Here is a 24137-nt window from a genome sequence, read left to right on the forward strand (position 1 = left end):
TGCCATGCTGTTGCAAATGGAAAGATTTCATTCTTTTTTATAACTGAGTAATACTCCTATATGTGTATATATATCCACTTTATCTTTTCATCTGTACACACACACTTGGGTTGTTCTCATATTTTGACTATTGTAATGAGGCTGCAGAAAAAATGGGGGGGCATATGTCTTTTCAAATTAGTGTTTTCATTTTCAGTGGGTGAATACCCAGCAGTGGAATTACTGAATCATATGGCAATTTTATTTTTAATTTCTTGAGGGACCTCTATACTGTTTTCAATAGTGGCTGCACCAGTTTGCATTCCTACCAATAGTACACGAGGGTTTCTTTTTCTCTACATGTTGGCCAACACTTGTTATTTGTTGTATTTTTTATTCTAGCCATTCTGATAGGCATATAGTGATATTTCACTATAGTTTTGATTTTCATTTCCCTGTTGATAAGTGATGTTAAGCATCTTTTCATTTGTTTGTCTTCTTTAGAAAAATGTCTATCAAGGTCCTCTGCTCATTTTTCTATTCACATTATTTGTTGTAGTTTTTGTTTTATTTTGTTTTGTTTTTGGGTATTGAAGTATTTAATACTTTTTAAAGTCAGCCTCTTGGCAGATGAAAGAATGTGTATGTATATTCAGTTGTCATATATTTTCTCAGAAGTCAGTATATTTTGTCAAGTGCAAATAAATAATATCTAACCACAATTCACCTTAAAGAAAAAAAAGTATAAGACTAGATAAGAAAAAAAATAATAAGCTTCTCTAATATATAATTTAGAATGTTATTATTAATATATATTGTTCTAAAAGGTATATATTTTGATCCTTAAATCTCATGCCATGATTTTACAACATTTCTGAAACTTACCCATTACATTTCATGAAAAAAAAAATGTGTCTAGGTACCCCTAAGAGGAGTTATTTAACTGTACGGGGTTGGTACACTTCTTTTATATAATATGCAACCAAAGAGACAGTGTTTCTTTTTCTTAAAGAAGAACATTATTGAAAATAGACAATGCACCCCCATATTAGAGATATCTGGATAGCCATCAAATAGGCTAGAGCATCGTTTCCAAAATGTTATGCATGCCGTAGCCACATATCTTGCTCTTTTTTTATTCCTACTGTCAAAATGAATCCATCTTTTAGACATGCCATTGATGTATCTATTTCGTCAAAAAACAAAATTTGAAAGTGTTTTCTTTTACGTCATGAAACCAATGACGGCAGAGGTGAGAAATGGAGCAGGCAAAACCTTTACTGAATATATTAATTTATTTAGCTCTAGATATCTTTATTGCTTTTTCAACACATGAATTCAAATTTTAGAAAGAAGGCTGATGTTGATCATCTAGCTCTTGTCATACTGTTGTGCTCATGTGGACTGAAATGGTGTTGCAATGCCCAAATCACTATTTTTAAAGTAATTTTCTACCTGATGTATTTGTTCACATTAATAAAAAAAATTATTTTGTTGTAGTCATTCATAGCAGCTGAAACAGCAAAACGCAAGCTAGTCCGAGATGATCTAATTTGTACTTGCCACCACAATATTTCTTCCAGGCACAATCAGCTACTCTGTCAGCATCAGTGAACCTCCTCTCTGTATGTTTAATGAGAAAATGTGCAGAAAGAATATCAAAAATATTTTTATCAGTGCTCAATTTTCCATTCCACTTATGGTTTGAAGAATCCCAGACAGTAGATGAGGCTCAGGCAAAAGGTGAAAAGCAGCTAATGATTTTGGTTTCTCATTTCGGGAGTAAGAACTAGGTAGATAGATGGAGAGGGAAATTGTATAGGATTTAGTAATTCTGTAGCTATTCAAACATGGGAAAGAAAAATGAAAAGAATTTTAAACTTCCCAATCCCTTTCTCTTTACATATTCACAAGAAATAGATTACAAAGACAAAATAAAACCGCAAATGATATTGAACTTTTATGAGCATTCCTAGATTGATAATACCCTAGAACAATATAATAAAGCTTAACTAAATCATAATATAATTGCCACTAAATAATAATAATTAAAATAAATAGCATTTATATAGTACTGTTTCCAAACTGCTTGGTTATATACATCAGTCTGTATTTATATCATCTATAGCAAACACATAAAAACCAAACCTCCCCAGCATGGCTTGAAAAAATTGTTTAATCAAATCAATTTGGAAAATCATATTTAAGGAATTTAAAAAGGAGAGATGTATATAAAAGATGATAGGGGGTGCCTGGGTGGCTCAGTTGGTTAAGTGTCCGACTTCAGCCCAGGTCATGATCTCACGGTTCGTGAGTTCGAGCCCCACATCGGGCTCTGTGCTGACAGCTCAGAGTCTGGAGCCTGCTTCGGATTCTGTGTGCCCCTCTCTCTCTGCCCCTCCCCTGCTCATGCCCTGTCTCTCTCTGTCTCAAAAATAATAAAAATATTTAAAAAAAAATGATAAAATACTAGAAAATACAGTTAGTGTACATTGAAAAAAGTAATTTTCTTATGGCCTTCTGTTGTGTTTACATGTATTGTTTTGTTTAACTACATAATTAAATACCACTTCTTCCCTCACATACACTTCACACACTCAACATTCCCAAATAAGCACCAATGTTATAAAAATATGAGGATTCTCCTCTCCCAGTAACCAGAGGAATCAATGCCCAAGGAATATAAGAGAGGGTGGCTTTGGTCTCCTGCACTTTAATATCCACCAGTGTCCCCACCAAGACCACCCTAAGGATATTCAGGGTAAAGCTGGTATGTTTTTTAAGCAAAGTATATTCTTAAAAGTTCTGCAACCCCAACCTCATCCTCTCAGGAGATGGCTGTACCTAAACTGCAGTTTAGAAGCTCTGTGTATGTCAATAAGTAAGATATTGTTGCAGTTAAAGTAATAACATAATTTCTGCTATGTCATTCATTTATTCATTCAATAAATAAGTAGAGAGCCTACTTTATCCCAGGCACTGTTCTAAGATTTGAGAATATGTAATTGGGAGAAAAAACAATAACAACAACAACAACACACACACACACACACACACACACAAACAGACAAAGCTTCTAGTTAAGAGAAAGACAAAAGATGTAATGAATGAGTAAACATCAGGCATTCTATAAGGAAAGAAATGCTATCAATTACAATGAGGTAAGGAAGGATGAGTTCATGAAACAAAGGAGAGTTGGAATTCTAACAGGGAGAATCAGGTACATGTCACTGATAAGGTACATCTGGAAAAGAGGTGGGGGGGAGGGACAGGTGCACCCATACAATACATCTGGGGGAAACATACTCCATGCAAAGAAAACAGGTGCTTCCAAAGCCCTGAGGTGGAATCGCACTTGGGGTGTTTGAGAAATAGTAAAATAGGTCAGTGTGGAGAAGTGGTGGAAGCCAAGGTACGACGAAAGAAGCAATCAGAGGTTTTAGGTATCTTAGAAAGCAATATGTTTTAAAAGGCATGAAGAAAACAAGAGGCAGGGATAAGTCCTTTTTCCATATTTCTTTATTTTGTGGCAATAAGTTAGGTTCTGCTTACAAATTGAAGCTCTAGGGGAGTAAATCATGTGGATTCAGGAAAACCTTAGCATGGGTTTCTCATACTTGGTTAAAATATGTGTATGTCGTGGCAGATATCTATGTAGTTTCTGTTTGATTTAGTAAATATTTCAGTCTATTCTCTAAGCAACTTTTATATGAAAGTAAGACAGAGAAAACAGAGAGACAGAAGTAAAACAGAAATATGTAGCCGCTACAATGCTTTTCTCTAACTTGATGTTCTTTCCTGGCTCTCACATCTTAAAAACACAGTCAAAAATATTACTTGATATATATTTGTAAGAAAATTCATCTAGCATATAATATCCAAGGTGTTTTATATTGATTCTAATCGGCCTTTTAAAGTAATGGCATTGTACAAACCAGATAGAATAAAATAAAAATAAATTTGGGAAAGGAACTTTAGGCACTGAAAACAAGTGTGCCATATATGGGTAGGAAAAGTTTAGGTATGCTGGGAAGTATGATCTCAATATACAGCTGTTATGAGGGAAAAAATAATCATAATCCTTTAGTAACTTTCTATAACTTAGTAAAGCAAACAAGGTAATAAAAAATCAGATTCAGAATCTCAGCTTACTTAAACAATCAAACTTCAATTAGGTCAAAGAGTCTTGCATTAACAATAAAAGAGCATAATTTTTGATCCTGATAAGAAAAAAAACTCCAATTATTACATGATCTGTTAGACTTAACAATAAAAAAGAAATTCTTTAGAGGAAGGTCTATTTCAAAATTCCAGAGCAAATCTGCTGAATGGATATGAATATTTCTCCCTATTCATGCTTACAATGATGTTAATGTTATTTTCAGGTAGCCAGTAATTATACCTTTAGCTTAAAGAAATGTTATAAATGGGTACATTGTTATTTTTGCAGAGATTTATATTTACATTATGTGTTATTTAAAACTGCACTCAATAAATTAACATAATATGGGTTTTCATAAATCAGGTGAGATATCAATGTATTCTGCACAACATAAAACTATGCTAAGCAGATGGGGTCTAGAACAACAACAAAAAACCCAACATAACTGCATAAGGTTCACAAAAAAATTCACACGAGTTTATTGACACCAAATGTTGAAAATATGATCTCCTTGAAAATGACAAAATTATAACATCTCTCTAGGACCCAAGCTACTTTGTAAATATAGGAAGTCACGTTCTTGGGTGGGTTGCCCACACTGAAATATTCTCAGATTTTACATAGTAGAAAGAACACTTCCCATAAACAGAGAGCTCTCTGGGGGCATCTACAGGACTAAGTGGTAACTCTCAGGGAAGCAACGGTTCGGGAACTTCGGTCATGCTATACTATTAATGAATTGCCTGATTTATAACCAATGTAAATTTGGAGCTGGCTCTCTTCCCAGAATGCTTCCAAGCAGTAGCACAGCAGCAACAGTAACACTATCGACACAGAAAAAGACGGCAGTTTGAGGAATTAAAAAAATTAAAGTTTTGGCCAAGGCATAAAGATATAGCGGATGTCGAGTTCCAAAGGAGGAGTTAGACCTCATGGAGAATATAAAAAGTGAAATAGTAAAAATGAATAATGTTACACTTCTACCGTCACCACACCAAAGTTCTAAAGGGCTCCAGAGAAGGGGACAGCAGACATGGGCAGCATCTGTGAAGGGATCCTTTAGGACACACTGTAAGTACCTCCTCTCCACCAAAAGGTAAGAACGAGAAGGTGAAACCCGAGTAACTGAGGGCTACAGCTCTCAATGCTGCACTGCTGTGAAGGTTTCCATTTAGTACGTGCGCAATTATAAAAGTTTAGCTCGGGGCGCCTGGGTGGCTTAGTTGGTTAAGCTTCCAACTTCGGCTCAGGTCATGATCTCACGGTTCCTGGTCTTGAGCCTCACGTTGGGCTCTGTGCTGACAGTTCAGAGCCTGGAGCCGGCTTCAGATTCTGTGTCTCCCTCTCTCTCTGCCCCTCCTCAGCTTGCACTGTTTCTATCTCTCAAAAATGAATAGATATTAAAAAAAATTAAGTTTAGCCTTATGTATTTATTTCAGGAAAATATCATTAAGACAAGAATGAGAAGAGCTGTCCTAGGTTGTACAAATTGCTCCATTCACACCTAGAAATGTATCATGTATCACAGTCCCTTTGCAAAATTTTCATTAAAATAGTTTTCCTTTAAGAATATTTTTTTCTTTTACTGGGTTTCTACTTATAACTTCATAGGATATTTATTGCAAGGTTTGGTATCCTCATATTTGCAGATTAATATAGAAAAGACGTCCTCGATTATTGTAATTCCCCATATAGTATTTCAAATGTCTTTATTTTCTTTGGTACATCTGATGTAGAATTACAGATTTAAAAACTTAAAAAGCAAATAGCAATTTATTCATCTATCACACTAGCTAAGATAAGTTAATAAGCTATATCGTCTATATGCCAGGGAAATTTTATAATATTATACTAGTCCTTAAAATAGATATAAAATATAATTTCATTATTATCTTACAATAGGGTATGAGCTAAACTGATGAGAAGAAATACTGAAACCATCTTGCAAACATCAATAGTATTAACCCACTTTGGCCCCTAAATCAGTTCTGGACTTACCCATCACAGACCATGAACTAATTTAAGACACCCAAACTTTTTAATTCAGAGAATTTCCAAGTGCCTACGGCTGTAAGACACATTTAAGGGAAAAGAAGTGACTAAGTCCCCAATTCACAATAATATGTTTAATATGTAAGGAGTGGCAGGCTACAGCTTTGCAAAGCACATTTTCTGCTTCGGCCCCTAGGCATATTTACCCAAATTTCTTGGGGGAAATTTTTTTTCTCTCTCTTAGAACTGCTTCATGAAAGCAGAATTCAAGAAATTATTGTAAGAGTCATTTAAAATGGGAAGTCAGCAGAAACCGGGGTTTTGCTTGATAGCAGCCAAAAACAGTGTAAGGAGCATTGGAGGCTGTGTAATTTTGAAAGGACTGTGTTTCTATGCATTGTATTCAGTAGTCTACATGAGCAAAAATGATTAAAAAAAAAAAAAAAGATTTAGCAGACTCTATTGCCAGGAATGCTGGCAGCCTGCCAAACACACAGAGGTAGCAACTATTCTGCCTCCTTAGCTGCCTTCAGAGTAACATTACCCTCCCCTGCTAAATAAAAGAAGAGGTGTCCCTTGAAATCTGAGGCATGCAGTCGCACCTGCTTAACTTGTGCTTGCTTTTCCTTCATCAAAATATTTGAGTATCTGCTAGCAGGAGGTTCAATCTTTACCTGGCATATAAACTGTAGAAGATCACATGTTAATTTTTGACATGACAATAAAGACATAAAATCTTAGTTAAGTGTACTTCGTTATGTTGTTTGTGACAGTAAATTGGAATAGTTGCATTACATTTCTTTTTACTGGGTTTACATATACACGTACACACATTTATACACATATGAAGAGAGAGAGAGATGGGGGTGGGGTGCTGCCTGGAGAGTTCAAGAAAATGTATTCTTTGTTGTTCTAGGAAGTAAGGGTTGTTTGCGGTCTCTTACTCTCCGTTGCAATACAGCTGTTTGCCTAGGATAGTTTCTCATTTTCTATGGTATTATTTATCATTTAGGTATTTCAGGAAAGAGAGAGAGAATAGATATTGTCCAATTAGTGGATTTTCTGAACATAAAATGAGGAAAGAAGAGAAAGAAAATAGTGCTTCCTTCTGATTTTGTAATGGAACATATTAACCTTGATTCGTTGGACGAGAAGTCTATTTGTTGGAGGAACTGAGCAACCTCCTAGGAAAGAACTCATTCTATGTGAAATAGAAGTGATGTGCATCGTCTCTCCCAAAATGCAGGTTGGTTGCCTGAGGGTAGAGGAGATTCTCAGTATAGTGTGATGATTTCCTTCGAAGAAGCCCCCAACTCGATTCCCTATGGAAATGTGACTCATGAGTGAATCTTAGAAAAAAAAAGCAACTTTGTGTCGTGGAGTATAAAGCAATTCTTGAAAAGAACAAAATGGAAGAAAGATCTCTTTACAATTTGCCTTCAGTACCCAGTGGAATCTGATGTGCACAGAGTAATGGGCAAGATTGACAGGGGAGAAGGAACCCACGGAAAGTAAAAGTGATACAGCTTAAGACACTGGATGGCCACCATCATGAGATGGTACAGAAAACAGAATGTCCATGAACAAATCTGAAGGGAAACAGTAGCAGAGGAAGATATAGGTGCTGGCATATTGAGTTGCTGTTTATTCAATGTTTGAGTCAACATAAGCAATGTGCTATGCCCTTTAGAAACATTATCTCATTTGATCCCCATAGTAAGTCTTTAAACTAGATATTATAATCCCCATTTTGCAAATAAGGCAAATGGTTATTTAAGAGCAGATGTTTTAAGAAAAGTACCCACTTATGGGTATCATCATCCTTTCACACTTGAAAACATGCAATGACTCCATCTCTAGGGGCTCTGGAAATGGAAATGTTGGATTGTAAATCAATATTAGAGGAGCAGAAGCAGAAAGTAATGCCATTAATAAGAATTTATAAATAGAACAATATATGGCAACAGTTTATACACAGTCCTAAAATGGTGGCAGAGAGATATCATTAGCTATAAATGATTTGAGTTCTTTTTGAGGAAGAGATGGTCATAGCTACAGCAGAGTTCTGGATGCCTGACTTCTGCTACTGACTCCCTGTGTTCATTCCTGTAGAGGAACAGGTGGGTCAGGAAGCCACACTGCAGCCATGGCTTTTAAATATATGGGAAGGACACCTATGAAAACAGAGATTCACCGAATTAGAATTACTCTAACCAACCAAAACATAAAATCTTGGTAGGAAGTATATGCCAGCTTGGTCAGAGGCACAAAGGAAAAGAATCTCAAAGAGAAAGGACCAGTTCAGATGCCCACCAAGACTCTTGAGAATCACTACAAGAAAAATTCCTCGTGGTGAAGGTTCTAAGACGTGGGATCATTTTCAGGTGAGGATCCACAAGCTCATTGATTTGCACAGTCCTTCTGAGATAGGCAAGCAGATTATTTCCATCAGTACTGAGCCAGGAGTCAAGGTTGAAGTTACCATTGCTGATGCTTAAATCAATCTTTTTAATAAATTGATTATCAGTTGCTAAGAAAAATAAATTATTTGCGATGAAAATACATGATAAGGTCTAAGAGAAAACATACTGAAGTTATTAACAGTATCAAATAAGGCCACTGAAAGATGAATAACATAAGATCTGGGACAAATAGTTTAAGTAAGTATTAAAGGCTTATGTCATGGCTATAGACATGGCTATAGAATCAATGTTTCAAGAATGCCACCCCCTGGTAAGAATAACACAAGCTGTCAGTTACCCATCGACAATTAAATTCTGGGAGGACTTCATTCTCTGCCTCTGCTTCTCCCACACTATCTATCTCTTCACCCCTTTTGTAACCAGATTTGAAAATTATGAAGCAAAGACAGGTAAAATCTTAAGACTCATGTGCTTTTACTTTCAGTTGTTTTCTTTCTAGCCTCACCTTAAAATTTTTGTCACCACGAATTATCCCAACCAATTAACCAGAATTTTTTGTAATCTTTTTTTTAAATGTTTAGTTAGTTTTGAGAGAGACAGAGACAGAATGGGAGTGGGTTAGGGACAGAGAGAGAGGGAGACACAGAATCCGAAGCAGGCTCCGGGCTCTGAACTGTCAGCATAGAGCCTGACGTGGGGCTTGAACTCACGAGCTGTGAGATCATGACCTGAGCCGAAGTCAGATGCCCAACTGACTGAGCCACCCAGGAGCCCACAGAATTTTGTAAACTAATAAAAAATAGTTAAGTAATCTATCCACAGTTGGTAGCTAACAGAGCTGGGATTTGAACACTGTCTGATTTGAAGGGCCATGTATTATTTTTTTAAACGTTTATTTTGAAATAATTATATATTTACAGAAAGTTGCAAGATTGCACAGAGGGATCCCATGCACTCTTTACCCCTCAATGGTTACATTGTACACAACTACAGTATAGTATCAGTACTATGCAATTGCCTTTGGTGTAAAGTGTGTATATACTTTCATGTAATCTTATTGCGTGTGTAGATTCATGTAACCACCACCACAACCAAGAAGATATAGAACTATTCCATACCACAGAGATCTCCCTCAGACTATCCTTTTATAGTCACACCTATCCTTCCCCATTAACTCTCTTTAAATCCTGACAACCATTAATCTGTTCTCCATTCTATATTTTTATTTCAAGAAATCTGTATAAGTGGAATCATACAGTATGTAACCTTTTGAGAATGACATTCTTTTCCACTCAGTATAATGCCCTGAGGTTCGTTCAAGTTGTTGCACATATCAATAGTCTGTTTCTTTTTATTGCCAAGTAGTGTCCCATGGTATGAGTACACCACAGTTTGTGTTAACTCTTCATATGAATATTTTGATTGTTTCCATTTTTTGACTATTATAAAAAGCTGCTATGAACAATTATGTATATATTTTTGTGTAGACTTAAATTTTCATTTCTCTGAAATAAACTCCCAGAATGTAATTGCTGGATCATAAGGTAAGTGTATATTTAGCTTTTCTTTTTAAGAAATTGCCAATTTTTTTTCCAGAATAGGGAGCCTTGTTTTAACTACTCTATTTTAGTGCTTCCTAAGTTTGAACAAACCACATCCATACTATCTGTGGTAGCCAGCTTCTGATACGGTCCCCAATAACCCCTGCCTCCTCCTGGAATCCACAACCTTGTGTAACCTCCCTCCATGTTTTACTAAGATTGGAATGTGTGGCTGATAGATTATGACAGAAGTGATGGAATATACCTCCAAGATTTGGTTTTTCTCTTTACCTTTCCTCTTTCCCTCTCTCTCTCTCTCTCTGTCTCTCTCTCTTTCTCCCTGTCTCTCTCTCCTCTCTGTCTCTCTTTCATCATTTGTTCTAGAGGAAGCCATGTTGTGATAAGCTCTATGAGAGAAGCCCAGTGGTGAGGAATTGAAGTCTCCTGCCGAAACCACATAGGAGAGCTTAGAAATGAACTCTTCAGCCCCAGTTACGTCTTTCAGAACTGTAATGCTGCCCAATACCTTGACTGCAACCTTATGAGACACTTAACCAAACTCAACCAGCTAAGACACTCCAAGATTCCTAATACATACACACACACACACACACACGCACGCACGCATGCACACACACAGTGAGATAATAAATATTGTTCTAAAAAGCAAAGTTTTGTGTGCTTCATTATGCCACCATAAATAGCAAATAAATGTTTTGATATAAGAAGTCTAATCCTACCTATAATGATAAAAACTTAAAATATGAGATTGGTTTTGAAACTAGGTAATGAATGGAGCTAAATAAACTGCAGGGATTTTGAGAAAAGTTCTGGGGAGGTCTTAAAGTGCCTTAAACACACTGTTTTTAGAACTGACTTGTGTAAAAGCTGGAAGAGAAGACTTAAAAGAAGTATGGAAAAAAATCTTACTAAAAATTGGCAGAAAGATTCCTCATTAAGTAGTGACAGAAAGCATATCCAGTTACCCGCAGAAATGTGGAAGGTAAAAAAACATATATATTTATAGCAATAAACTGGTTGAGCTAGTTGTGGAGATTTCCAACTACTATGTTGAAAGTGTCTCCTAGTTTCTTCTTACTCTTTAGACAAAAGTGCAATAAGGAAATGGTACACTGAAAAGGGTGGGATAGGGATGCTAGATAAAATCTTATAATCTAAGCAAGTCTTAATTTTAAGATTCCCACCTCTGTTAGAAGTAAACAATGGTGATATTAAGAAATGAATTCCAAGAAAAGATCACATTCAAGAAACCCTGAGGAAAGCCTATATAAAGCTGAAGGGAAAGCATGCCTTTGAGATCTCAGAATGATCAAAGGTTATGCCTCTGAAGAGAGGTTCTTTCTAAAAGTCTGTCTCTCAACCAAACAACAGTGATTTTAGAAGGCTGGGGTGTGGGGAGCTGGGGAGACTTCATTGTTTCAGCAGAATACCAACGTAAAGAAAGGCTTTTCTCCAGGGTACTTTTGGGAGTGGCTTTGTCTAATGACGTATCCCTCAGGAGGTGAATAGGATAACTGTAATTTCCTTTGAAAAAAATGATAGTGGCAGAAACACTGTCAGCCTAGAATGTAAGGAACAAATACAATGGAAATAAAAAGAGACCTTCAAGGAGAAATCAGACTGCTCAGAAGACTACGTATCTGTAAATATGCTCTATCTTTCATGAGGATAAAGTATAACTCAAGGTAGAACCAAAATGGAGACATGGTCAATGTAGGAAACACTCCTTGGCAGGAATAGGACAGAGTCCTAATCAATAAATTTCCAATGTTTTCTGGCTGGATTTAAAAACTTCTAGGTACCAAATACTCCTGTGTATCTTCTATTTTTCCCCTTTCGTATTAGAAATATCTATGGTGAGAGGCATCTGGGTGGCTCAGTCAGTTAAGCATCCAACTTTGGCTCAGGTCATGATTGCAGTTTTTGAGTTCAAGCCCCACATCAGGCTCTGTGCTGACAGCTCAGAGCCTGGAGCCTGCTTCAGATTCTGTGTCTCCCTCTCTCTGCCCCTACCCCACTTGCACTTTCTCTCTCTCTCACTCTCTCTCTCTCTCTCTCTCTCAAAAATAAATAAACAAACAAAAAAAAATGAAGAAATATCTATGGTGATTATCCTATGCCTGCCTCACCTTTGTATGTTGAGTATGTGAACACAGATAACTTATTTCTTTAGTTTACCAGCCTACAAATGAAGATGAACAGTCCTGGAGAGACTGTACTTATAGAACTATACCCAAGGAGACTTATCCATACCTGGACCTGATTCATACACTGAGATTCTAGATTATGTGCTGATGCTGTAATAAGATGGGCTTGTGGGGCTTTGGGAAAGGGTGATTATTCTTTGAATGTTCCAGGGGTATGAATCATTGGGGATCATAGGGCAAACTGGAAATCAGCCTACACGATGGCCTCCAATGATCCTCAAATTTTGGTATTCACACTCTTTCAATGTTCCCTCCCATGTTGTATCAGGATTGGTCTATGTGACCAATGTGATATGGCCAAAATTAATAGTATGGTAACCCTGATATTACGTTATACAGAACAGTGGCTTTTCTTTCCTTCTCTGCCTCTCTTTCTCATCACTTGCTGTGGGAAAAGACATGTGAGTAGCCCACATGGTTAAGGAGTTATCCTCCTGTCAACAGCAACATGAATAATCTTAGAACCATATTCCTGAGTCCCAGTCAAGTCTTCATATACTCTAAACTGTGGCCAACACATTGACTGAGACCCAGTGAGAAAACCTAAACCAAAACTATCCAGATAAGTCATTGCAGGATTCCTAAATCACAGAAACTCTGAGATAATAAATGTACTTCTAAGGCACTAAGATCAATTGTTATGCAGCAATAGACAACTACAATATGTAGTTGTGAATACAACTTAAGCATAAAGATATCCATGAATATAGAAACATGGATGAGATTTACCAGATGCAAAAAGCAGTTGGAAAATTTTCTATAAAATTGTTCCACATTTTAAACACAGCTAAGATGTCCATGATGTTATCTTAGAAAGGTGGAACTAGATTGTGATTATAGTTTGGAGAATATAACTTTAAAACAGTGAAGCTTACCCTCTTTGAAGAAAATATAAAACAAAAGGGGCTGTTAATGTGTTTCCTCTGCTGTTTGTAAGAACATATATCCTGGCCAGGTAATGTGAATTCCCTTGGCCAATGTTTCTCCCTATTAAGGGTAACATAGAATTGATGACACCAGATCATCCAACCAACTCTGGCTCTGATTGAACATTCACCAAGCCACTTTCTAACTATAACCTGACTTAGTACACAAATTTTCCCAGAGGAGGCCCAGTAAACTAGCTAGCTGGTATTAAATGAACATTCAAGTTAACTGTTTTCAATTTAAGTGTTTTGTGGCCGTGTTAGGAAAAGCTAGCTACTATAATCCTGATCAATTCTGGATGCCCTGAAAAAAAATGTTTGTTGATCTTTAAGTCCAAAGAACATGATAACTTCTCTGAGATCTTAACAACCAATGAGCTTCCCACTGATCTCCATAAAGTCTTAGCTGACTTATGTCACTCTAGATTCAATGCTGCTATTATTAAATTTCACTGTGTCACTCATCTAACCAAATAGTACTTATTAATTAATAGTTTTCAGGAAAACAATGAACATAATTCCATTACATTTTTAACAATACAGTCAGAAGAATGAATGATAGGTCAGATACATTTGTAAATCCCAAGTTCAAAGGAGACATTTTGAATGTAATAACAAGGCATGTAACAAGCCAGTGGGGCAGAGGGTGGGGGGAATCTTAAGACATACTGTTTAGCATGGGTATGTATGGGGAGTAAGCTTAGGAATTCCCTGAGCTTGCACCAATGGGTTAGCAAGGCATAAAGAATTACAAAGCCATAGGATGCTCACACCCAAGTTTGGGTAAACAAGATTAGGCGAATAAGGATAGAGAAGGGGGACAAATGTCCCCAAGATAGAGAAAGGGGGCAAAGGCCCCTATACAAAGGTATATGAGGTAAGCCAGGTTAGGTATTCAGGGTGATAATGCCCTCCAAGTTAGTACTATAGCAGAAAGCTTCTTTCACAAGAAGGAAGGACCAAATTAGGTAAACAGGTAAATAGGGCTATAGACCACTGCAGGAGGAAGTCGCCCAGAGCAGAGCTAATTAACAAAAGAAAGGTGCCTTGTTGACCTTGTGGTTGCAGGCTCTATCTGTCTTATCCCCTAGGCTGGCTAAGATAAACAGACAAGGTGCCTCTTGTCAGCTAGTAACATAACATCTGCCTGGTGCCAGAATTTTGGTTTACATTGACCCAAACCCCCAACACCGTCGATCTTCAAAACCTCCTTTCCCTCATGCCCATGAGTTAATGTTCACAGATTCATTTTCTCTTTGTGCACACCCATCACGTTTGTAAGCCTTCTGATCTTAATAAATACGGAGCAGGGACCCTTATTTGGGGCTCTTGTCTTCTCCCAGACATTAGTCATCTCTTGCATTTTAATACTGACTCTGCTCTCTTGCTGGACAAGAGAGAACTTTATTTATTTATTTTTTTAATTTTTTTTTAACGTTTATTTACTTTTGAGACAGAGAGAGACAGAGCATGAACAGGGGAGGGGCAGAGAGAGAGAGGGAGACCTAGAATCCAAAACAGGCTCCGGGCTCCGAGCTGTCAGCACAGAGCCCGACACGGGGCTCGAACCCACGGACTGCGAGATCATGACCTGAGCCGAAGTCTGACGCCCAACCGACCAAGCCACCCAGGCGCCCCAAGAGAGAACTTTAGACTCAGAGTGTATGACATGTATGTGCTTCAGTTTTGTCAGCCAAGCACAATTTTACAAAGAAATTTTATTTACAATCATAGTGCTTGAAAGCAATTGTTTTGCATTTTGGGATTTGCTTTAAGAGAGACAGAAGACCAGAGGCTTCTGGGTTGAGTACAAATTACAGAAGAAAGCCTTGCATTTTTTATGACCTAGGTTATTGTCCAATCAATGGGTCATTGGACCTTTATTATTTTAATTAAAATTGGTTCACTTTAATGACATAAAATATATTGATTTGAGCTGTTTTCTTTAGTCTTGAAAGTTTTGCTAGAAACTAGCAGTTTCCACCTATTTCATGGTACCCATCAATTCAATTTAATCTTTTTCTTTTGGCCTGATTCCTCTTTTCTTCTTTGATTTCTACTTCTATATGACTTTTTTTTCTTTTTATTCATGCTTCTTAGTAATTTTATGAAGATGACCCCCACATCTGAACAGTATATAATCAGGAGTCATAACTACTCTGTGCCTGATAAAGTTAGAAAGGACCTTGTTCATTGAAAATATCTACTCATTCTCTGCATTGCTACTTATATATCTGGATTTTAATTCAAACACTGTCATTTAACCATGAATCTAAAGTGGTTCTCTTATTTTTTTTGCCTTTTTTCATTTATGTTTATTTTATTTATTTAAAAATTACTGAGTGCTTACTATGTATTAAAGAAGTTGGATTTAAAGGAAGGAAGGAAGGAAAGAAAAAAAGAAGGAAGGATGGAAGGAAGGAAGGGAGGGAGGAAGGAAGGGAGGGAGGAAGGAAGGAAGAATGCAAGGATGGATGGAAGGAAGGAAGGAAGAATAGAAGGAAGGGAGGAAAAAAGGAAAGAAGGAAGGAAGGAAGGAAGGAAGGAAGGAAGGAAGGGTAGAAGGAAGGAAGGAAGGAAGGATAGAAGGAAGGAAGGATGGAAGGAAGGATGGAAGGAAGGAAGGAAGGAAGGAAGAATGGAACGATGGATGGAAGGAAGGAAGGAAGAATGGAACGATGGATGGATGGAAGGAAGGAAGAATGGAACGATGGATGGATGGAAAGAAGGAAGAATGGAAGGAAGGGAGGAAAAAAGGAATTAAGGAAGGAAGAATGGAAAGAAGGAAGGAAGGAAGAATGGAACGAAGGGAGGAAAAAAGGAAGGAAGGAAGAAAGAATGGAAAGAAGGAAGGAAGGAACAATAGAAGGAAGAAAGGAAGGAAGAATGGAAGGAAGGAAGGAAGGAAGGAAGGAAGGAAGGAAGGAAGGAAGGAAGGAAAGAAGGAAGGAAGGAAGGAAGGAAGGAAGGAAGGAAGGAAGGAAAGAAGGAAGGAAGGAAGGAAGGAAGGAAGGAAGGAAGGAAGGAAGGAAGGGAGAAAGAAAGAAATGGATCCTACTGTCAAAGGTCCTACAGTCTAGCAGAAGGGCATGGAAACAAATGAATGCCCTGAAATATTATAGGTGTTCAGATAGCAGCAAATATTTCAAAATAAAATTAATTCATTTCTATATGGGTATTCTTTTCTAGACCAAGTTCATCTGATCAAGTGTCTTTGTTTTTTAAAGTACTTGGTAATAACTGTTTTAACCTTATTTTATTTACTTGATTTGATGTATTTGAAATGTAGATAATTAGAGATTTGGGCTGAGCTGCTCTCAGCTCTTGAGGTACAAAAAAAAAATCCTTCATAAAAATGTCTGTAATTCTGAAGCTGACCTTTAGAACATCCCTGAAATGTATCTTTGGCTCAATTTTTTGTTTGTAATGTTTCTGAAGTTTAGGAAAAATCAATATGAGCCAGATAAAACAAGTAAGGAATAAATATCTAAATATCTAAAGAATAATACCAAGTAGCAGAAAGGAAGTTAGCATTTTTTGTATAGTAGGTACTGTGTTATTTATGAAAAGTAAATATATGTGTCCATATTATTTTATAGAAACTCTGTGGATCAAAATATATCATAGAATTCATATTCTTTTGGATTGGAGAAAACTAATGCATGTTGTTCTCTCTCCATTGCATTAATAGTTCAACAATCAAAGTTATAATAACTCATACTAGATAAGATTTTAAAAAGACTCTCACTACCCCTATAACACTTCACACAACTTTTGCCACCAAATGATTTATGAGAGTAGGTCCTGTTTTTCAGAGGATTTGGGGGGGGGGTGGTTTAGGATTGGCAAAAAGCGATCATAAATCTTCATTTAATCTAGTTTACAGGTGAAGAAACTGAGGCTTATAACTATAAATTACCCACCCTGTCGATTGTTGGCCAGATATAATACCCAAGGTTATCACATTAATATTTAGTAGGAACGTTCAGTTCCATAAAGATTTACCCAGTGAAGATTCAAACTCATGCCTGCCATAATTCACAGTCCATGCTTTTCCAGGTAGTGTTAATTAGTACAAAATACTTTCTCCTTAAGACTCGGTACCTGGAAATGTCATATAATATTTTTCTCCTTCCCATGATAATAATGTGGGTTGCAATAATTTTATCCTGAAATATTTGCTTTTAAGTTAGGAATTTCTTTTTCAATTTTTCTTCTCACAAGGTGGGTAGGGAGGAGAGTCTGACACTGACGGTAATTCTTATGTGCTTGGTTATGTTTTAACATAATTAAGAAAAGGACGCCATAAAGGACTTTATCTAAAGTTAACTGATATGTTTTCATTAAAGTCCTAAAATTTCTAACTCCAGAAGAGAGGGCATTGCTCTCCTAATATATAAGCTAACCATATTATGGTAGCAATTAAATTCAGCAATTATACACTGAAATTTATAGTCCTAACAGTTTTTTACAAGCAGTATAAATTTAGTTCTTACATGTGATTTTATTTTCTGAGTCAAACTTCATTTTCAATAAGTCTTTCCATATGGAATAATTTCATAATGGATAAAACTCACAAGATTTACTGGATCATCAAGTACTTCATTTCTGCTGAAGTCATCCCTCCGAAACATTTTAGAGGGTGAGGGCTTCCCCACAGAATATGAAGGTTTAAGAATGTAACCTGACACAACAGAAGCTTGGCTTCTTGACTCCCAATTTTAATGCTGGTTTTCATCATTTTATACCATGGCGTATTCATACAATATAATTAGTGGTTTTAGTGACCACTCGTTTCAGAGTAAAAGGCAAACAAATGAAATGTCTAGAATGGGTGTGTATTTTAAATTGATGAAGATACTTTATCTTATCCTCCCCTTCTTCTAGAGAAGCTCACTGCAAAACTAAAATAAATAAACTAGCAATTATTATCCAATTATCCACAAATATGTGTATGATTTAGCTCTATTTGTAAGAATTCCAACAATGAGAAAGTTAAGAGTCTCACAATTATCTGACAAAGCCCCCATTCTCTCTCAACTCCTCCTTACTCCCAGATTTCAAAAGGCCAAATTAGCACTACTGAATAAATTATCTTAATACTACCCTACTGCTTCTAAGGAAAAACTCTTTTTACCACAGAAATAGAAAATACCGTTTCGCCAACTAAACAGAGGACAGGGATCCAGGGAGATCAAAAGACATACACTGGTTTTAGAGTTAAATCCTAAGGTTCTCCAAGGTTCAGATGAGATATCAGTCCTGGCTAACACCTTGATTTCAGCCTAGTAAGACTGTGAATAGTCTGGCTAATTTGCATCCAGACTACCAACCCATGGAAACAGCAAGATAACAAATTTGTTTCATTTTAAACCCTTAAACTTGTGATAATATGTTATGCAGCAATAGACAATGAATACAATGTATCATGTTTATTCATTAGAAGATTCAGTATTATACCGATGGGGGAGGGGAAGGAAAAAAAAAAAAGAGGTTAGAGTGGGAGAGAGCCAAAGCATAAGAGACTTAAAAACTGAGAACAAACTGAGGGTTGATGGGGGGTGGGAGGGAGGGGAGGGTGGGTGATGGGTATTGAGGAGGGCACCTTTTGGGATGAGCACTGGGTGTTGTATGGAAACCAATTTGACAATAAATTTCATATATTACAAAAATAAAAAAAAAAGAAGATTCAGTATTATAAAGATGTCAGTTCTCAAGATGGTCCAGAAACAGATTGACATTTATACAGTCACTTGATGTATGACAAAGTTGACCTTGAATTGAAGTGGGGAAAGATGGTTGATTTAACAATTGTTAACAGAGCTATATGATAACCACATGGGGGAAAAATGTGTCTTGACCTTTATATCATAACATAGTCAAAGGTCAATTCCAGGTAAATTGTACATCTAAATATAAGAGGAAGAACAATAAAGTTTCTATGCAATATCATGACCTTGATGTTTGGCAATTATTTCTTAAACAAGACAAAAGTCACTAACCATAAAGCAAAAGTCCAATTCATATATTGGATTTTATTAAAATAAAAAATGATTTCTCTCAAATAAGCCATCAAGTGAAAAGCAAGCTACTGAAGGGAAAGAAGATATCCATAATAATACATTTATCTGACCAATGAAAAGCATCTAGAATGTATAATAATCTTGTAAGTCAATAAAAAAATCAGACTATTCATTTTAAAAAAATAGGTAAGAGTCTTATAAGTACTTCCCAAAATAGGTAATTCAAATGGTCAATAAACTTTGAAAAACTTCTCAAAATCCACATCCATCAAGGAAATGCCTATTAAAATGTAATACCTCTAACATCAACTAGAATGGCTAAAATGAAAATGACTAATCACGATCAAGTGTTGGCCAAAATGTGGAATAACTTAAAAAGCAACTCTTGTGCAATTCTGGTGCATATAAAATTGATACGGAACTTTAGAAAATGGCAATGTCTTCTAAAACTGAATCCATCATACCTAATGGCTCAGGACACTCCTACATGTATAAACCCATTGGAAATGTATTCATTGGTGTTAGCACACATATGAAGGTATGTACAAAGAATGTTCATAGCAGCACTAATAGTATTGCCAAAAGCTTACAATAGAACACCTATTTCAAAGCATGAAAATGAGTGAACCTGGCTAAACAAATCTCACAAACCATTTTGAGTAAAATAGCCTTGTTGTAAAAGTGTACATACTTGAGTGGCGCCTGGGTGGCTCAGTCAGTTACGCATTGGACTTCACTCAGGTCAAGATCTCCTGGTTTGTGAGTCCGAGCCCCACACCAGGCTCTGCTCTCAGCCTATCAGCGCATAGCCCACTTCGGATCCATTGTTCCCCTCTCTCTCTTGCACTCTCTCTCAAGACCCGCTTGCACTCTCTCTCAAAAAATAAATAAAAACATTTAAAATATATATACATACTTGATTCCATTTATATATTTAGAAAAATGACAGAAAAACTAATTTATGGTGGTTGTTAAAGGGGATATTTGTGTCTCTCCAAATTTTATATATTGAAACCCTACCCACCCCCCCCAATGTGATGATAATAGGAAGTGGGGCCTTTTGGAGCTGATCAGCATTAGATGAGGTAACCAGGGCTACCTTCATGACTGGATTAGTGTCTTTCTTAAACTCATGAGAGAGCTTGATGCTCTCTGCTCTCCACCATGTGAGGATATAACGAGAATTCAGCAGTCTACAACCCAGAAGAGGGTTCTCACCGGAATTCGACCATGCTGGCACTCTGATCTCAGATTTCTAGCCACTAGAACCGCGAGAAATAAATTTCTGTCATTTATAAACCACCCAGTCTATGGTACTTTGTGCTAGCAGCCAGAACAGATGAAGAAGTGGTAGAGAAAAATGGTTACTTTCTGGAAAGTTAGTAACTGGATGGGAACACAGGCATGTTCTGACATACTGACAATATTGCATTTCTTGACTACATGGTGTCTTCACTTTGTAAAAAGTCATGAAACTGTATATCTGATTTTGTATTTATTTGTATGTATATTGCCCTTCAATAAAATGCTTATCAAATAACCCAAAAAAATATATACTTGTTATAAATCAAGTATGGCTCTTCAACAAGAATCCACCTTCTCTTATTAAATAGCGGGATTTCTTTTTCCAGTGCCCCCTACAGAGTTAAACAAACACACATGTAAACACACACACCCAAACACACACACACACACACACACCCACACACACACACCTGCCAAATATCATCACATTGAAGATACGTTTGTGAAGGATGACTAATGAATATTCACCTTTAAAGAAATTTCACTACTGCTATGCATTCCTATAAAATCTATAGTTTCTTGTCTGCTGTAAAAGATCTGATTTTATAATATTGTGTTAGCAGTGTTTGATTGAGACTGACCTAAGTGAAATGGAAAAGCCCTATATAGTGACCTATATCCTTGAGGCTGGTAAAAAAAAAAAAACACCATGAGGGCAACGTGTTATTTTGTGTGGTGATCAGCTTCTAAAATGGCCTCCAATGATCCCTGATTCCTAGCATTTACAACTACGTGTGTTCTCCTTGCCTTGAGTGTAGGCTGAATCCAGCGACCTGCTTCTTGTGAACCGAATATAGCAACATGAGATGTCACTTCCCAGACTAGTTTATAGAAGACTGTTATTTGTTTTCCTCATGTGTGTTCTCTAATCTTCCCACTTACTTGATTCTGATGAGGCATTTGCCATGTAGTGAGCTGCTCTGTGAAGTAGCACACATAAGGAAATAAAGGTGGACTCTGTCCAACAGAGCCTGACAACCTGAAAGGAACTGGATCCTGCCAACAGCCATGTGATTATCTAAATATTTGGTAATATTTAATCCTTATCCTATTTTCTTGGGTAGAGTGAGGGTGCATAATTTCTTCATTCTTAGAGAAAATGTTACATGGCAGTGTTTGTAAATCATATAGTTTGTGAACCTAAGAACGATTCATAGCTTTCAATGAAAATGTAAAATTATCAGCAATAGTTTTTAGTTGTCTTCTGAAATAGTTCCCCAATCCCCACCCACTCTATGACAATTAATTCATATTTCAAAGAAATAACACACAGCAGTTACCCAAAAATGTATTCCTCCACGCTTACCTTTCTAACATACTTGTGCTCATGTAGAATTTGTTCAGCTGTTGATTTTGTAAAAGTTCATTTCTTCATGCAAAATAGTTACATATAGCTGACAAGAACCTCAAGACCTTAATCTACTTCTACAATTATAAAAGAGGAAAGAGGTTTTGTTTTCAACCAGTGTATGTATGTATGGGGTCAGGGTGTCTTTCTCTCTACTACCAATAGAAAAGAAATTTACAGAACTAGCAAAGGTTTGTGCCTACCTAAGTTTCATATAAGATTCTGTGGCTTGTTACTTGAATTTTAAAGGAAATTGTTGTACTTTGTAAGAATAAAAACACAATTGTTAGGATCAAGCAATGACTTATGTGACATAGTTGGCATATTTTTTAGTCTATCTTCTCTAGATGGAATACTAACTATTGAATACAAGATATACCTTTCTTTGTAATTTGAAGGCATTATTTGCCTCATAGTTAAGGTTTGCTTCATAATTTTCTCGAAATACCATTTTCTTGAAATCAATAATAGATTTTTGTGACACTAAAATGATATAAATATGGAGTATTCATTCCAATTGCAACAATGACCTACAAAACTGTCATCCAAGAGTTGCCTGATAGGGCTATCTAAGATTCTTCTTTTTTTTTTTTTTAATTTTTTCTCTCTCATTGTCAAGACTTCATATTTTACACCAGTGATGGAATACTGCCACAAAAATGCTAATGGGATGGTTTCTGTCATTCAAGTTCTAGCTCCAGGGTCTTTGCAACAAAAAGAGGTCTATGAAGGTGTTCAGCTAATCTATACAACTAGCCAAAGGATTGCCTTCATATGTGTGAAACATAAAGCTAAAATAGCATGATTTGACTAGTTTAGAAAGCAGCAATATGGGGTGCCTGGGTGGCTCAGTTGGTTAGGCGTCCGACTTCAGCTCAGGTCATGATCTCACAGTTTGTGAGTTCAAGCCCCACATCGGGCTCTCTGCCGACAGCTCGGAGCCTGAAGCCTGCTTTGGATTCTGTGTCTCCCTCTTTCTGTTCCTCCCCCACTTACACTCTGTCTCATTCTCTCTCTCTCTCAAAAATAAAGATTAAAAAAAACTTAAAAAAAAAAAAGAAAGCAGCAATAAATGAGGCTTTGGATGGAAAAGCCTAAATAGGAGCAAAAAAACAAAAAACACAGAGACTTGAGAACAATATGTATAATCTGATCCTATTCTGGAATACTAAATAATTTAAAAACATATGATTGCACACATCTACAAGGAAAATATCTGAAAAAATATATAGTACTTATCTCTATCTGATAAAATTCATTGGTGATTTTGTTCTTTTTTTTTTTCTATTCTTTCTAATGTACCTGTTGTAAATATGCATTTTAATTGCATATTTTTTAAAAAAAATGTTTATTTTAAGAGACCATAGAATAAGCATCCAGTATTCCAGTGTGAAAAATACTTCAGTCAATGTCAATATTACATTAGTGAGTAAGATAAATATGGTCCCTATTCAGGAGGATGTTATAGTTTTATAAAATAGAAATGATGGAGAATCGACAAAGAAAATCTAATAATACATAATAAGTGCAATGATAAGTTAGAATTTTCTGAAAGTATTATCAAAAAAATCTAAGTGAGTCCAAGAGCTAACCTATAGCAAAGGAAAAGAAATAACTGTAATTATAAGAAATTCTTAAAAGATGGCAATTTTCATCACTTAGTCATATTTCATTTCAATTCTAAAATATAAAGTATAGTCATATTCTGTTTCAACTTTTCATTCCCCTAACTCTGGGGATGAAAAGGCTAAGGTACTATCTGCTCCATCCCCTGCCTCCCCACCGTAGGGTATTTTTCCATCAAAATCAATAGGTTGACTATTTACATTTGAAAAGGCCAAGGGGTGCCTGGGTGGCTCAGTCCTTTTAGTGTAGGACTCTAGGTTTCTGCTCCAGTCCTGATCTTAGGTTTGTGAGATCTAGCTGCCTGTCTGTGCTGACAGCATGGAGCCTACTTGGGATTCTCTCTCCCTCTCTCTCTGCCCCTCCCTTGCTCTCTCTTATGGGCAATCTCCCTCTCTCTCCCAAGATAAATAAATAAACTTTGAAAAGGCCTAATCCTACCACGCTTTTTGATAGTCTCTTTTGGTTCAAAAATCATGTTGATAAAACCTAATAGATTTAGGACCTCTCAGTAAGGATACCATCGCCAACAACAACAGTACTTTATCATCATTTAGAAAATGAGGCAATTATCACATAACTAGTAG

The 24137-nt window shown here is 36.5% G+C and overlaps 1 protein-coding gene and 1 pseudogene across 3 annotated transcripts in view; one reads left to right on the top strand and one right to left on the bottom strand.

The window, feature by feature from the left end:
• Positions 1-24137, bottom strand: part of CTNNA3 (catenin alpha 3) — a 1807132-nt gene that overhangs the window by 292506 nt on the left and 1490489 nt on the right. The gene's annotated exons all lie outside the window — the stretch shown is intronic.
• Positions 8280-8631, top strand: LOC131492733 (small ribosomal subunit protein uS10-like; annotated as a pseudogene).

Source organism: Neofelis nebulosa, chromosome 13 (assembly GCF_028018385.1).
Source record: "Neofelis nebulosa isolate mNeoNeb1 chromosome 13, mNeoNeb1.pri, whole genome shotgun sequence".
Classification (NCBI taxonomy): Eukaryota; Metazoa; Chordata; class Mammalia; order Carnivora; family Felidae; genus Neofelis; species Neofelis nebulosa.